At 34.2% G+C, this 16,780-nt stretch overlaps 1 pseudogene; it reads right to left on the reverse strand.

Moving 5' to 3' along the window:
* Positions 1 to 4,444: 4,444 nt before the first annotated feature.
* Positions 4,445 to 5,074, reverse strand: LOC144288229 (ADP-sugar pyrophosphatase pseudogene; annotated as a pseudogene).
* Positions 5,075 to 16,780: the final 11,706 nt, after the last annotated feature.

The raw sequence follows: 16,780 nt of genomic DNA on the forward strand, positions 1-16,780 counted from the left end.
AGTATAAATACTGCACAAATTTTAAATTGAATAATATAACTTGAATACTATAACTAACTTGAATAACTTGAAATACTATAAACCTCAATTACTAGAACGGGACAAAAAGGAAAAGAAAAGTCTAGAGTTTCCATGAAATAAACCAATAGAGAAGATGTGGGGTCAGTAAAATTATAGATAAAATGACACTATTTGACTGAATATAAACAAAAAATGTTCTATAAAATTCTATAAAAAAATAAAAATACACTCTTAAATAATCCTTGAAGAAGAACTAAAAATTATTGAGGTATAATTAATATACAGTGTTATGTTAGTTTCAGGTGTATGATATAATGATTCAACAATTCAATTCAGTGCTCACCATGATAAATATATTCCTAATTCCATTTATCTATTTCACTCATCTCTCATCCTCCTCCCCTCTGGTAACCACCAGTGGTTTCTCTGTATTTTCTTGTTGGTTATTTGGTCTTTTTTTTTTTTCTTTGTATGTTTGCTTATTTTGTTTCTTAAATCTCACATATAAGTAAAATCATCTGGTATTTGTCTTTCTCTGACTAATTTCACTTGTCTTTTGATTCATCATTATACTCTCTAGGTCCATCCATGTTATAAATGGCAAAATCTCATTCTTTTTTATGACTGAAAAATATTTCATTATACACATACACACACATACACATGCACACCCTACATCCTTATCCATTCACTCGGGCTGCTTCCATATCTTGGCTATTATAAATAATGCTGAAATAAACATAGAGGTGCATGTATCTTTTTGAATTAGTGTATTAATTTTCTTTGGATAAATGCCCAGTAGTGGAATTCCTGGATCATATGATAATTTTATTTTTAATTAAAAAAATATTTTATATATGTATTCATGAGAGACACACAGAGAGAGAGAGGCAGAGACTGGTGGAGGGAGAAGAAGGCTCCCTGCAGGGATCAATCCCAGGACCTTGGGGATCATGCCTCAAGCTCAGGCAGATGCTCAACCACTGAGCCACCCAGGTGCCACTATTTTTAATTTTAGAGTCAACTCCATACTCTTTTACACAGTGAATGCACTAATTTGCATTCCCACCAACAGTGCACAAGGATTCCTTTTTTCATACATTCCTTGCCAACACTCGTTGTTTCTTGTCTTTTTGATTTTAGTCATTCTGACAGGTGTGGGGTGATAGATCACTGTGGTTTTGGTCTGCAATTCCCTGATGGTCAGTGGTGTTGAATATGTTTTCATAATTTTGATAGCCATTTGTATGTCTTCTTTTAAAAATGTCTATTCGGATCCTTTGTTCATTTTAAATCCGATTATTTGTTTTGTGTTGAGTTGTATAGGTTCTTTATATTATTAGATATAACCTTATTAGATATTACCTTATTAGATATAACCTTTGCAAATATCTTCTCCTATTCAGCAGGTTCCCTTGCCATTTTGTTGAAGTTCCTTTCACTGTGCAAAAGCTTTTTATTTTGGTGTAATCTCAACAGTTTATCTCTCCTTTTGTTTCCCTTGCTTGAAGGAGACATATTTAGGAAAAAGTTTCAATGGCTGATGTCCAAGAAATGACTGTCTATGTTTTCTTCTAGGAGTTTTGTGGTTTAGAGTGATCTATTTTTAATTCTAACTTTTAAAGATGTATATTATTTTTCATTGCTAAAATTTGAATTTTGGTACTACAATTTTACAAAGATGTACCTTAGTGTAGGTAGCTACACATTCTCTCTGGTACTCATTGGGTGCAACCTGATAATTTGTCTCTCTTCAATATTAGCAAATGTTTTTCTATTATTTCTTATACCCACTTCTTTTCTATTTTATCTCCTTTTGTGACTCTTTTTGATGAGTGATGAGATTTTTTACATTGCCAACATTTTCTTAGCTTTTCTCAAATATATTATTTATATTTGTAATGTTGCACTGGTTTCAAATCTCTGGCTCAATCTTCCAGACCACTACTTCTTTTTTTTTTTTTTTAGCATTTTCCATTCAGCTATTCAGTCCCTTTGGTTGTTTGTTCATTTGTTTTTCTCCCTCCTCCACCTTGCTTTTGATGTTAGACACATCTAACATATCTTTCTAGGGATGTAATACTAAGAAAGAGGAGAGGGGAGAAGGGGAAGGGGAGAAAAAGAAAGGAAAGCAAGCAAGGAAGTAAGCTTTTGGAAATGCTGAATCAGCAATTTTCTTGAGAAAATAGTGTTCTATGGAAAAAATAGATATTGATGATTAATAATTGGAAAATTGTTCTGATGAGCTTGTCTCAGGATGTGAAAAATGTTTTTTTTTATTTTTTTAAAGATTTTATTTATTTATTCATGAGAGAGACAGAGAGAAGCAGAGACATAGGCAGAGGGAGAAGCAGGCTCCATGCAAGGAGCCCGGGGACTCCATCCCGTGTCTCCAGGATCATGCTCTGGGCTGAAGGTGGGCTAAACCATTGAGCCACCCAGGCTTCCCAGGCTGTGAAAAATGTTAAGCATACCATAACCAATTAACTTTACTTATAATTCCACTTTAATAAATGTAAAACATACTGTATTTTTAATTTACAATCTATGTCTAATCACTAAAATATGTTTTTTTTTTCAAAAATAGAAAATACAATTTTAAAGCAAAAGAAATGATATTCTTATATTTTAAAAAGCATAAATAGTGTCTTTGCTCTCAGTGTCATATACAATAGTGGTGACTCATAGATTCATGCAAACATCTACAAATCTACAATGCAAATGTCATGGTAGAGGACAGCCACATACAAATATGATGTAATGTTCTGAACTTTGTAATTAAAGTGTGCCTAATTTGTTAAGTAGTAATTTCTTGGTTCATATGCAAAGCTAATGTCGATATGTCTGCTACTATGGCCCTTTACTGCTATGTTCAAACCATGTCAAAAGGGGTGAGTTATTTTAAGTGTAGTTCAAAGATTTAGGACTAATTTTTATATAATCTGCTTACCTAAGTAAAATCATTAAGTTCATTCTATTATTCAGAAGTCTCTATTAATAGGCCATAGACTTAAGGAGGTGAATTAGAACACAATTTATTTTGTGTGGGGGAGAGACACTTTGCATGTGAGTGGAGACCGAAATTTAGAGATGCCTTATTTTGCTTCTGATCCATTTGGTCAGATAAAAACTCTGTTTCAATTAAATTTTAAAAGAACCCTATTTACCCTGCAAACAAATAAAATGTCTGATTCTAAAGAAGTTTTATTTTTTTTCTAGGTTGGGCAATTATTTGTCCGGCCCATTGTCTACAGGATGTGAAATCATCCCTAGGATACCTCTGCTTCTTCCCTGGAAAAAAATAGGAAGCCCGTTGGAATTATAAATGTTGGGGCAGAGAAGATGATCACAGGTAAGTAGCCTTAGGTGCAAACAGGTGTTGGAACTGCATGGGGTAAAGCATCAGTTTCGACACAAAGAAGAATCTCAAAAAAAGATCTTTTTTCAACTACTTTCAGATTGCTGTCTAGGAAACCCTGACTGGTTTCAGTCTCCCTGCAGGAGCCTGAATCTGATACTAGAAATTGAATAACAAGAGGGACTTAGCCCTGTTTTATAGTCAATTTTAGGAACTGTGAACTACAGTGAAGTTCAAAATATACCAGGAGGTGAGATTTAATTGTTCAAAAATGAAGTCTGATGGCAAATAACCATCTAAGCCTGGTAAGTTGCTATATCATGTTAGCTAATCAAATCAGCAGAAATAAGTGTTAAATCTAAGAGGCAATGTCAAATGTCATTCATAAGTAGCCTTTGTATGTATTAGGGTCTCCAAGGTCTAACTTGTCTTCAAGGCTTCCTATTATAGGTAAATGTTTTCTGAGATTGTTGCCAGCATCCATGCATGAGAAAAGGTTTAGAATATGTGTTTACTCTTCTATGCCTTCACGAGATGCTAGTTGAGTTCTTCCATTCTCTCAAGCTGCAAAATGCCTCTCTGCCTTAATACTAGGTTTCTGGGTACCTTTCCTATATTCAGGCTTATGATGGGAGCCCTGTCCCCATTCTTCATCAACTTTATTTTAAGCAAAAATCCTAGAATGCCCAGGTGTCTCTCATTCCCACTAACATCCCTTTCACTTCAGAGGCTGTACTTCACCTTGACGACGAGCACCAAGCATCTTTCCCACAATCGCCCTGTTTTCAGGGCTAGCTTAGCACTGAACCGGATTTGACAAATGATTTCTTCAACATAATCTCATCTTTTTTTTTTTTTTTTTGGTTTCTTCCCAGTGGACGATATTTATGTTCTTTCATTGTTTCAACTACCACTCCACTTGTGGATTTTTATTTTCATTCTCTGTGATTTTAATTTTATGAAAAAGTGAATTTCAAATCTACATTAAACTAAGTTGAACACGAAGCCTTAGTGAAGGAGGTCTGGCGATCTTGTTTACAAAAATATGGCTACTGTCCTTTGACCTTAAAATTTAAGGAAGGATACTTTACGTGGCTTTGTGTTTGCACGTGTCAGCAGCAGAGCAGAGTAACAGACCCTGGCATTCCCTGCCAGATGTTCTTCAGCTACCATGTCTCTTCAGTAGATCATTTTTTGGTAGTAAAGACGTCACTTCCACAAATTGTCCATCCCCAGCTTTGGGTTGGGTCTCAATTTTTAGCATCATCTTCATTAAGTCACTGTCACAGAGTGTGTGTACAGCCTGACAAGCCTGCATCCATACATTCAGCTGGAGAATATTCAATGTCACCTTCAAAGCCAGTTTCTTTCTCAGGCTCCAGAAGAACGGCTGCTTCTGGGTTTCCATCATCTTATGAGATCTATGGGGAGTTTGAGGCCTTTGGCTCCCATTGGCAGTCAGAACTGTTTTCCCAAAAAGGCATATTCATCATGAAGGGTTCTTTGCAGTGCTGAGACTACTGCCCTTTCCTCACTATACTTTTCTTAGTTGCCCAAGTTCTAGTTTTACCAGTTGGATCCATGTATATTGTTTCTTTGCAAGCCTTGATCCATTTTTCTTCTGAAATTAACTCCTCTGAAATAATAGCCTGTTTGTTTGGTATTTTCAGAATTGGTTGGTTCTTCGTTCTCCATTTTCCATTTTCTGGTGAGTCTTCACCATACTCAGGCAAGAATTTCATGACCAAGGCTTAGGGTAGAGGGAAGGTGCTCCACTGGGAAAGAGAATGAAAGAAAGGACAAGCCCAAGGCAACAGTGTGGCAGGCCTTTCACAGGCCAGCCAAACCACTGTGGTCTTCCCTGGAGTTGTAAGACAATCATTTGTGTTGTTTTAAGCCATTAAGTTTGTGGTTGTTTTGTTAGAGGAGCAATAGGGAACTAATGCAGATGGGAAAGGACATCCTTAAAAGAAGAATCTGCAGGATGCAAAGCCTCAAGGCATGACCTTTTCAGAAATGAAGGAAGGTCTGGAGTGTGTTCTGAGTCTGGTAAAAGAAGGGCTGAGGAAGAGACTCATACCAGTCGAGAAAAGTAGGGTTACCTAAAAGCTGACAAAGGTCTTCCACATTTTAAAAGAAGATTTCTACCTTATAAAATAATTCTGGCAGTAATGAGCTGGCTGGAAATGAGCTGGTGGTATAACACCAAATGATTTTTTTTTTAATATTCGATAGGACTTTACTATATTCTAGTCATATTAGCCTTTCACAAATGCTTAAATTAGAAAAGCACAAGAGGATAGTTTTAGTTACATCTAATAATGTCCTCTACCATGCTTTTATCTTTGTTCATAACGATTCCTTATTTCATCTTCTTTTCTTGTAAGAATGAGCATAAAAAATTATCACAATAAGAGTAGCAGTGTACTGTAATTTCTCCTAGGTACTCTGCCATACGGCACCTGTCTCTGTTATTTAATTTAACTTGATCTGTTGAAAATCAGGCTTGTAAGGGCTCATATGTCATACTCATTAAAATGTCATATTCTTTAAAGAATCTAATTCCAAAGAGACATGCATCCTTTAATAAGAAACATTTTCATGCTGTACAGATAAGAAGTAAAAATTCAAAAAGTGTCCCATGAACAAAATAAAATGCATTATATTTTTTTAAAATATTTTATTTATTTATTCATGAGAGACAGAGAGAGAGAGAGAGAGGCAGAGACACAGGCAGAGGCAGAGACATAGGCAGAGGGAGAAGCAGGCTCCATGCAGGGAGCCCAACATGGGACTTGATCCTGGGACCCAGGATCAGGCCCTGGGCTGAAAGCAGGCACTAAGCCACTAAGCCACCTAGGCTGCCCCATAAAATGCATTTTAAAATAATATTGATCATTAGGTAGATAAATAGGCAGCCTATTTTTGCCTATTCAAATCTTTAGTTTAATAATTCATTTGTCCAAGGAAATGCAACTTATTTTGGATGAATGCATTTAGATATTTAGGAAAATGCAATTTGTCTACCTATAATAATAAACAACTTAAAAATAAATTCTCAGCCCCAAAAGATATGAAAGTAAAGAACAATGACACTCATTCAATATTAATAATAAAAATGAAAATTAACATAAACTGGATATATCATTTTATGCTAAAGTGAACATTTTTAAAAGTTGTCTAATTTAAGAAATATTGCAGCAAAAATAGTATACATATTCCTTACAAGAGGGACTTATAATCTGTATAACATTTTTTCTACATTTTTGTAAAACCTCATTATATAGCAAAAGTCATATGGTGCTCATTCTTTTTTTAAATTTATTATTATTTTTTATTTTTTTAAGATTTTATTTATTCATGAGAGACAGAGAGTGAAAGGCAGAGACACAGGCAGAGGGAGAAGCAGGCTCCCTGTTGGAGCCCGATGTGGGACTTGATCCCAGGACCCCAGGATCACACCTGGGCTGAAGGCAGACGCTTAACTGACTGAGCCACCCAGGTGCACCAGCATTTTGTTTTAATAAGAAACATTTTCGGGGCGCCTGCATGGCTCAGCTGGTTAAGTGGCTGATGTCAGCTCAGGTCCTGATCTCAGCGTTCTGGGATGGAGGCCCCAGGTCGGGCTCCTTGTTCAGCAGGGATGCTTCTCCTTTTCTCTCTGCCTCTCCCACTGCTCATGCTCTCCCTTTCTCAAAAACATAAATAAAATATCTTTAAAAATATATTTTAAACTTAGATTTACTTACATTCCTTATATTACACGGAAAATGTTATTCTTTCTTTAATTTCTAGAAATTTGCTAATTTCAAGTTTACTTCCTTCTTTGACCCGGGTTTTCATTAGAAGACTATTCATTCTCAGGGTCTGAATCCTTTTTCTATCTTTGTTCAAGTCTTTTCCCAATTGTAACTTCCCAGTGAAAATTTCCCCAACCACACACCACCTTGTCATTAATCTTTTCCTATGCTTGGTTTTTCCCCATAACACTTACCATTAATCAAAATATTATATATATTTGATTCTTATTTTTAATGGTCCTTCTCTCCCTTCTAATAAAAAGTTAGCTCCAAGGAAACAAATGTGTTTGCTAAGTATTTTTCTCGCTCTCCCCTTAGATTGCAAAAATCTTCGTTGCTCAAAGTAAACCGTATCTATTTTTGAGTTGATGAGTCAGTGAATAAATGGATTTTGATGGCAAAGGATTTTGGTTTATTTGTACATTGTTGATCTTCTGACGTTTCAATTTCTGCTAAGAAAACTATTATTATCATCATCATGACTGACTGTGAGAACCTGCAGAAGAGACCATGTAGACTGTAGTTCTCAAATCCCTGAGAAGAGTTTGCAACACAGGATGCTGCTGTTTGAGGGGTTTGGAGAAGGTGGGGGTGGAACTGGATGCAAACTCAGTAACTTGGAAACCATCCTGACTCTTCCAGGGAGCCTGGCGTGGAGACTCTGTGTTTCTTGATTATCAAGGAAAGCAGCTACTTGAGGGGACAAGTCAATATCTGCCTATTTGTTGCACACAAGTACTGGAGTAACCAAAGCCTTTCGTTGAACCCATCAGTAGAGAGGCAGGTGTATACCGCCAGGTTCAGAAACAGCTATCCCTGCTTAACTTTGAGAACGCAGGCCCCTCAGTACTTTTCATAAGACATACCTGACTTCTTAAAGGTGTTCTGGCAAATTTCCTATTTTTCACTGCATATCTTTTCGCCTTAGTTCATCCATCCCTGCTAAATAGACATCCGCAGATTGACCTCCCTGTGGGGTAAGCGACCTTACATGCTTTGAGACAAAGTCCCACCAACTCAAGTTGGTTAAAGGGCCCACTTCTCTGTGGTCTTGCTTTCCACGGTTTCTGTTACCCTCACTCAACCACCGTCAGGAAGCAGATGATCTTCCTTCTGATGTACTGACAAGTCAATATCAGCCAGGCACTACCTCACAATGTCTACATCTTTACCCCAATTCCTCTCATCATATTTGCATTTTATCATCTCACATCAACACAAGACGAAGGGTGAGATATTTTAAGACAGAGACCATATTCATATAACTTTTATTACACTGTATTGTTATATTGACTCTATTTTATTATGTTGTTGTCAATCTATTATCATGCATAATTTATAAATTTCACTTTATCATAAATATATATGTAGAGGAAAAAAATAGTATGTATACAGTTCAGGCCTATCTATGGTTTTGGATCAAAACCTTTGTGCATTAGGAGGGACTACTATAGTTTAAAAGAAAGATACCCAAATAAAAATGTAATTGTTGTATTGATTAAATAGGATAAAAAGAAAATAACTGTAGAACTTAAAAAGAATTCCATTTCTTAATTATTAAGTCTAATTATGCAATGGAAGATAACACTTATAAGAGTGAATAGGAAAAATATTTCACAGAAATTTAAAAAGTGTAAAAATAACTAATAAAATCATACAAGACAAAAAGAAAAGATTTCAAACATTCAAAAAGAATTAAAGATGATACATCAAAGAAGGGAGAGAAGTGGGGGGCGGGGGAGGGAGGAGATTAGGATAGTCTTTTAACAGTGAGAAATATGATTCCATTGTTCATAATATATTCATGATATTCACAATACATTCAACTGCTTGCTCAATCTTGGAATGCACAAAAAAGTATCAGAATTACCAACATGAATTCTACAAACATGAATTCTACTAGCTAGAGGTTAATATTTCTTTAATAGTTTGTGTTTCACATGAGTATATAGTTCAAATAGAGGGCTCAAGATATACTTGGATTAGTTCTTATACCCTCTTCAGGGTGAGGTTGGTTAGGCCTTTTATGTGAATTTAATTTAGTCCATCTGTTTCAGTTTGAATTCCATTTTTAATGGTACTTTTACCAAAATTGTTCATAGTTTTTATTTATTTTGTTCTCTTCCTCTCCCCAACTCTGTCTCTAAAATTGACTCTCTTCTCTCTCTCTATCCCTCTTTCTCCTTCACTCACCCTCTTTCTCCCTCTCCACTATGTAAAATCATAATCTAGTTCCAATAATCAGAACCGCACCAAAATGTATATGCATAAGACTGACACAGCATGACGTCCTTCATTCCTTCATTCTCCACCCCCCCCCCCCCCTCCCCGGCCACTATGTTCCATCCAACTACCTACAGGTAAGTAATCCTGTGCAGCTCTGGTTACACTCCCGTATTTTAGAGTTGCCATAAATATATTTGCCTACCGCCTCCTTATTTTTAACACAACATGAAAAATATTATTTTTTCTCCACTTAAGATATGCCTCATATTGCTTCTCAGCCTTTTAGCTGTGATCAAGTGTAAAATTCGCTGGGGAATCATGCTACATCAGCTCAACAGAGATATTCCTCATTATTTTTACAGCTTCATAGTACATCATTGTGTCTATATACATTGCTGATTTAGCTAACCTCTATGTTTGGGCATTTAATTTCCAATAATTCTTCAATTACAAATAAGGTTGCAATTATACAGTAATGCTACAGTGTATGGTACTATATACATAGCATATTTATATACATATATATAGTGTGTATATATATAGTAGCATTGTTATATATTTATCTTTATATTTTATAAATATTTATTATGTAATATTAAATAATTTATTTGATATTATTTGTTATATTAAATTAAATATTATTATTTAAATATTAAAACAAGGTGATATCCTCCAGTTAAATTTGTGGAAGTGAGATTACCAGGTCAAAAGGAAATATGTAGATTTTTTGGATATTACCAAATTCCCTTCCTTAGGGATATGACAATCCCTTAGCAATTCATAGGAGTTCTTTTCCCGCATAGACTCACCGCAGAGTGAACTGTAATATCTCTGTCATCTATCTATCATCTATCTGTCTACCTGTCATCTGTCTACCTATCTTCCTAACTACATATTGATCTACCTATGTATGTTGTAGCTTATCTGAATTTTGCCAGACTTATAAGTGAAAAATATCTCAGTATAGTTTTACATTTCCTTTGTTATAAGGAAACTTAAATAATATTTCATACATGTAAGGGCCTTTCTGTATTTTTAAATAAATTTTGTTTATGTCTCTGCCTATTTTTTGGATTTTTAAAAGACTTTATTTTTTAAACAGGTTTGGGTTCACAGAATTGAGAGGAAAAGTATCTTTAAAGGATCCATCAACTCTGCTACTGTCAAAGACTAGTTGGCTATATTTGTGTTTGTCTACTTCTAAGCTTTTAAATCTATTCTATTTATCTATTAGTCTGTTCTTCTACCAATACTACCCTCTCTTTATTACTGAGCTTTACAGTAAGTTTATAGTTGTCTAGTGTTAGTCCTCCATCTGTTCTTCTCCTTCGATATTGTTTGGGTATTTTGGTTCCTTTGTTTCTCCATATAATCTTTAGAATCAGTTTGTTGATATTCACAAAATAATTTGCTGAGATTTTGATGCAATTACATTAATTTATACATCAATTTGGGAAGACCTAATATTTTGACATTATTAATTATGCTATATTTCCTCTTTGATTTTCTTCAACAGAGTTTTACTTGTTTCCCTTATACTTATTTTGTATGTATTTTGTTAGATTTGTTCATAAATATGTCATTTGTGAGTGCTAATGAAAATGGCAGTGTTTTTAATTTCAAATTCCACTTGTTTGTTGATGGTATACAGAAAAATGATTGATTTCTGTATGTTAAGTTTGTGTACTGAAACCTTACTTTAAACCTTACTAATTCAAAAGATTTTTAGTCATTCTTTCAGATGTCTACCTAGACAATCATGTCACTGCAAAGACAGTTTTATGTTTCCCTTCTAAATCAGTATATTTTTGGTTTCCTTTTCTTGTCTTATTGTATAGTAGGAATACTCTGAATTTCTTACCAGTAGTTATGATCTTAGCTGTAGGTTTTAGTGTAGATATTCTTTATCAAGTTGAGGAAGGTGTTCCTCTATTCTTTGTTTATTAAGAGTAATGATCATGAATAGTTAGTTTTGTAAAATAATTCTTCTGTATCTGTTGCCTTACATATCTAGAATAAATCCCATTTGGCCATAATATATAATTCTTTTTATATAATGTTTAATTTAATTTGCTATTTTGTTGAGAATTTTTACATCTTTATTCATGAGGAGATTGATCTAGAGTTTTCTTGTAATGTTTTGTCTGTAATGTTTTAGAGTAATACTGGCCTCAAAGAATGAGTTAGAAGTGTTCCCTCTGTATCTTTTGAAAGAGATTGTAGAGAATTAGTATAATTCCTTAGATTTTTGGTTGAATTCACTAGTGAACCAATCTGGATCCAGTGTCTACTGTTTTGGACTTTTGAATTGGCTAATAGCCACCAATTTATTGAATGTTAATGTGGAGAGTAGGATACCTTTTTCTTTCTTTCTTTCTTTCTTTCTTTCTTTCTTTCTTTCTTTCTTCTTTCTTTCTTTCTTTCTTTCTTTCTTTCTTTCTTTCTTTCTTTCTTTCTCTTTCTTCTTTCTTTCTCTTTCTTTCTTTCTTTCTTTCTTTCTTTCTTTCTTTCTTTCTTCTTCTTTCTTTCTTTCATGTTAGGAATATCACTCATGTTCCTGCATTTAGTAAAATGCTGATTTTAGGGTTAGATTATATAAATTACATGTGTCATGTTAAAAAATTAAACATCAATTATTATTTCTTTGAGTTTTTTTTCTCCGTACCCGGAATGGGTTATAAATTTTGCAAAGCTCTTTCCATCATTTCAGGGGACTATCAGATAATTTTCTCCTTAGATCTATTAATATAGTGTATAAAAAAGAGTTGACATAGCAGACCTCATTGCTATTCTTTGAAAAACCTATCTATATGTTTGACCCTTGGCTGTCATATAGGAGCTTGGATTTTGGGAGGATCATCATCACTCTAATGGATGAGTGGCTCACTGCCTAAACTCTGCACAAGCAATGTGATTGACACGAACTCCCTTATTTTCCTCTAGGAGTCTGGAATTTTGATAAATGCTAGACAGAAGATGCCTGTATAACTAGCTTGTCACAGAAACCCTGGATACTCAGTCCCTGATGAGCTTCTCTGGTTGACAATATTTCACACATGTTGTCAAAACTTGTTGCTGAGAGAATTAAGTATGGCCTATATGACTTCACTGGAAGAAGACTTTTGGGAACTTGTACCTGGTTTCATATGGACTTTTCTTCCGTGCCTTTTCCATTTGCTGATTTTCTTTCTATCTTCTCACTATAATAAAAAACAACTACAAATATGACTATATGCTGACTTTGTGAGTCCTACTAGCACATCTTCCAAACAAGGGTTGATCTTGGGAGTTTCTAACATATATGATGCTTTATATTAGTGGATCTCCTAATATTGTATTAACACTGTATTCCTAGAATAAATCCCACTTGATTATGGCATATTTGTTTCTAAAGAGGTGTTGTATTCTGTTTAATATTATTTCTAGAACTTTTGAATCAATATTTATAAGTAATGTTGGCTATAATTTTCATTTTTAACTCTATCATGTTTAGGTATAAATATATTTATTCACAAAAAGTACTAGAAGTTTTCCTTTATTTTCTATGAGCTGGAAAAGTGAGAAAAGCATTGGGACTCTCTAGCCTTTGAAATTTTGATGGGAATTTTCCTTTGAAATAATTTGGGCTTGATGATTTATAGTGAATAAGCTTCTTGATAAACTTGTCTATTCTTACATGGAAATTACCTTATTTTATTTTAAATTTAACTCCAGTATAGTTAACATATTAGTTTATATAGCATATTATATATATGTATATATTATATTAGTTTCAAGTATACAACACAATGATTCAACAATTCTATACATTACTCACTGCTCAGCATGATAGGTGTACTCTTAATCCCTTCATGTATTTCATTCACCCATCCCCTCATCCACCTTTCCTCTGGTAATCATCAGTTTGTTCTTTATAGTTAAGAGTCTATTTTCTGGTTTGTTTCTTTCTCCTTTTGTTTTGTTTCTTAGATTCCACATAGGAGAGAAATCATATGATATTTGTCTTTCTCTGACTTATTTCACTTAATCATTATACTCTCTAGATCCATCCATATTATTGTTCTTTTCTATGGCTGAGTACTCTTCTGTTACATATTTATGTATCACATCTTCTTTATTCATTCATCTGTTGATGGACACTTAGATTGCTTCTAATAATTTGGTTATCATGAATTATGCTGTACTAAACATAGGAGTGAATTTATCTTTTCAAAATAGTGTTTTTATATTCTTTGGGTAAATAACCAGGAGTGGAATTACTGGCTCATATAGTAAGTCTGTTACCAATTTTTTGAGGAACCTCCATATTGTTTTCCACAGTGGCTATATCTAGAGTAGGGTCAATTTTGACAGATGATATTTTCCTATAAAATTCCCATTTCATATTTAAAATATACTGCAGAATAAGATTATTTTTTCAATCTATTCAATTTTAATGATTATTCCTCCCTTATCCTTTTTTTTTTATTTTTATTACTTCTATTTACTTCGTTTTCCTTAAGTTATCTAGTCATTGGTCTTTTTTGTGAACTTTTCCCAAAAATTATCATCTTTTATTTAGTAATTGCATATCAGCTGTTTTCCTATCTCTACATTGTTGAATTTTGTTTTTATCTTCATTATTTCCTTTCTTGCTTTTTTCTCTTATTTCACTTCTTTTTCTATCCCTATACTATCTTTGTTCTGGGAATTTTATTCACTTATATTTTGAATTTTTATTTAGAAAAGGGTTTAACGGGTTTAACTTTTTCATATATTCTGATATAAAATACTTCATTATTATTAATTTTTAGAAATATCATTAAATTAAGATTGTATTTTACCTTTTGTCAAGGAGTTTAATAAAAAAACAAAAGTTAGGAAAATAATGGAGATCTAGTTTATGTACAATTATAATACATTACAAACATTAAATAGCCCACTTGTTTTGACTCTTTAGATTAACCATAAATAGCTACAACAGTTGTACAGTATAACAGCTATAAACAGCTTTTCCTTTTCACTAGAAAACTTCATATAACAGAATATGAAACAGCTTGAAATTAATGGGAAAATCATGTGCTGGAAATAGAGCATCTTGACTTTCCTATTTCTACCTGATGGAGGCCAAAGAACTTCAATAGTTCACAGGCTATGCTGAGACAAATTATAAAAGAAACATAAAATAGAGATATTTGTGTAGAGTACATTGCCCAGAGATGCAACAAATTGGTCTTTCTAAAAATGATACGGTGCAATGGAGACAGCTAAGAGCTTGTTAGCAATTCCTACAGGTCCCAAGGGGTTTAAACTGTTCAGAAACAGAACAGAACACAGTTCAGTATATTTTCATAGAGACTAAAAAGTTTTCACAAAACTCACTCTGGAAATCTTTGGGGAAAAACATACTTTGCTACTGTTTTCTGGTAACTTTGTCTGTTCTCAGAATAATCCTCAAAACCATTTTGGGTTGACCCCCACAGCCCAGCTATCTGGCAATATTGATGGGAGTCATGCCCTTCTGCCAGCTGGACCTGACTGGACCAACTGTTAGTGGGCAAGGGTGTCACTTTTAATTTCAGTAGGTAGGTGTCCTGAAGTGACATTCATTGTGAAATATTCCTGCATATTTTTGTCTTTTTTTTTGTTGTCGTTACTTACCTGCCTATAAACATCTAGTATTTAATGGGTGACTCCTATATTTATATCTCTTATATTTCTCTAGTCTCTTTATACCCCCTGCATTCTCTCCCACATCATGTACTTCCTCATATGGACCATCAAAAAACTATTTCATTATTTCATGTAGTTTCCCCTCAGTAATTGATTAATATCTTAAGTCTTCCTGGTTAAAGCACTGCCCTCTTTCACCTGAATTATTTAATAACCTCCTAACTGGCCTGATTTTTGCCCGTTGTTCCCCTACAGTCTATTCTTAACATGACAGCTATTGTGATAGTAAACAGTGTCCCTCTTCTGTTGAAATATTTCCAATACAGTGGCTTGTTTTGTCTCTAAGATATAAAGCCTAATTATTTAAAATGACCATGGAAATCCAACATGTTCTGAGTCTTTCTTTTAATTTCCTGACTTGACCTCCTACCTCTTCTCTCTTCCTGTAGCATTTCACCTCTCCTCAATGCAGTGATAGTAGAGGTATTATAGTGAGTTTGCTACTTGTTTCTTCAGTTTTTTTCAAGACAAAGGGGATGGAGAAGTTTATGAAATTCCTGTAGAGAGTATATTATAGTTCCATTTAAAATACTGTAAATAATCATTTTAGGGGCCTTTTTCTTTCTTTTAATAACTGACAGAAAATTAAAAATGCGGTTTCAGGGAAAGAATTTTATTGAGATCAGAAATCGCTATTCACTTGTGATTGTGAATAGTTATTTAAGTATATTTAAATTTCCATTACTGAACTTCTCCTTTATAGTTATAACATTGGAATCAAAAGCTGTTACATTAAATTACCTTATCGGGATAAAACAGTTGGTTAAAATACATTTTGTCAAGGATAATGTTTTATTTGTACACACTCTGTTACAAATGACTCATGTAAATATTGCTATTTTTGTCCATATTTTCAGGCATTTTTAAAAGATATTTGCAGGAGTGCCTGCGTGGCTCAGTCAGTTAAGCCTCCAACTCCTGGTTTCGACCCAAGTCTTGATCTCGGGGTCATGAGATTGAGACTCAGACAGACTGCCCACTTGGTGGGAATCTGCTTGAGATTCTCTCCTCCTCCCTCTACCTTTCCCCCCACTTGCACATACACAATAAATAAATAAATAAATAAATAAATAAATAAATAAATAAATATAAAAACATTGCCAATAACAAATTCATCAGATTTTATTTTATTTTTTTAAGATTTTATTTATTTATTCATGAGAGACACACAGAGAGAGAGGCAGAGACACAGGCAGAGGGAGAAGCAGGCTCCATGCACCGGGAGCCCGACGTGGGATTCGATCCCGGGTCTCCAGGATCACGCCTTGGGCCAAAGGCAGGCGCTAAACCGCTGCGCCACCCAGGGATCCCTCATCAGATTTTAAAGTCTTTTCAGGAAACAGTCTTAAAGTAAAGAGAGGACATGATTTTTGGGAAACTTTTTTTTTTTTTTTGAGAGTTTTGGATAGCATTATCTTGCTCAATTATTATAATAAAGCAAGAGAGTATTGAATCTCAGAAAGATAAATGGTTCTTTCAATGGCATACAGCAAGTATGCATCAGAACTGAGACTTAAGTCATTTCTCCCTACAAACGTTCTGCTCTTCCAACTTGCCACCCCATGGTCTTTTAAACACCTGTAATGATTTTTCATATAATGACCACTGATGTATTCACTGCCTTTAAAATCTTTACATATCAGGAAAAATGTTTAATATCTGA

The sequence above is a fragment of the Canis aureus genome, chromosome 18 (assembly GCF_053574225.1).
Source record: "Canis aureus isolate CA01 chromosome 18, VMU_Caureus_v.1.0, whole genome shotgun sequence".
Taxonomy (NCBI): domain Eukaryota; kingdom Metazoa; phylum Chordata; class Mammalia; order Carnivora; family Canidae; genus Canis; species Canis aureus.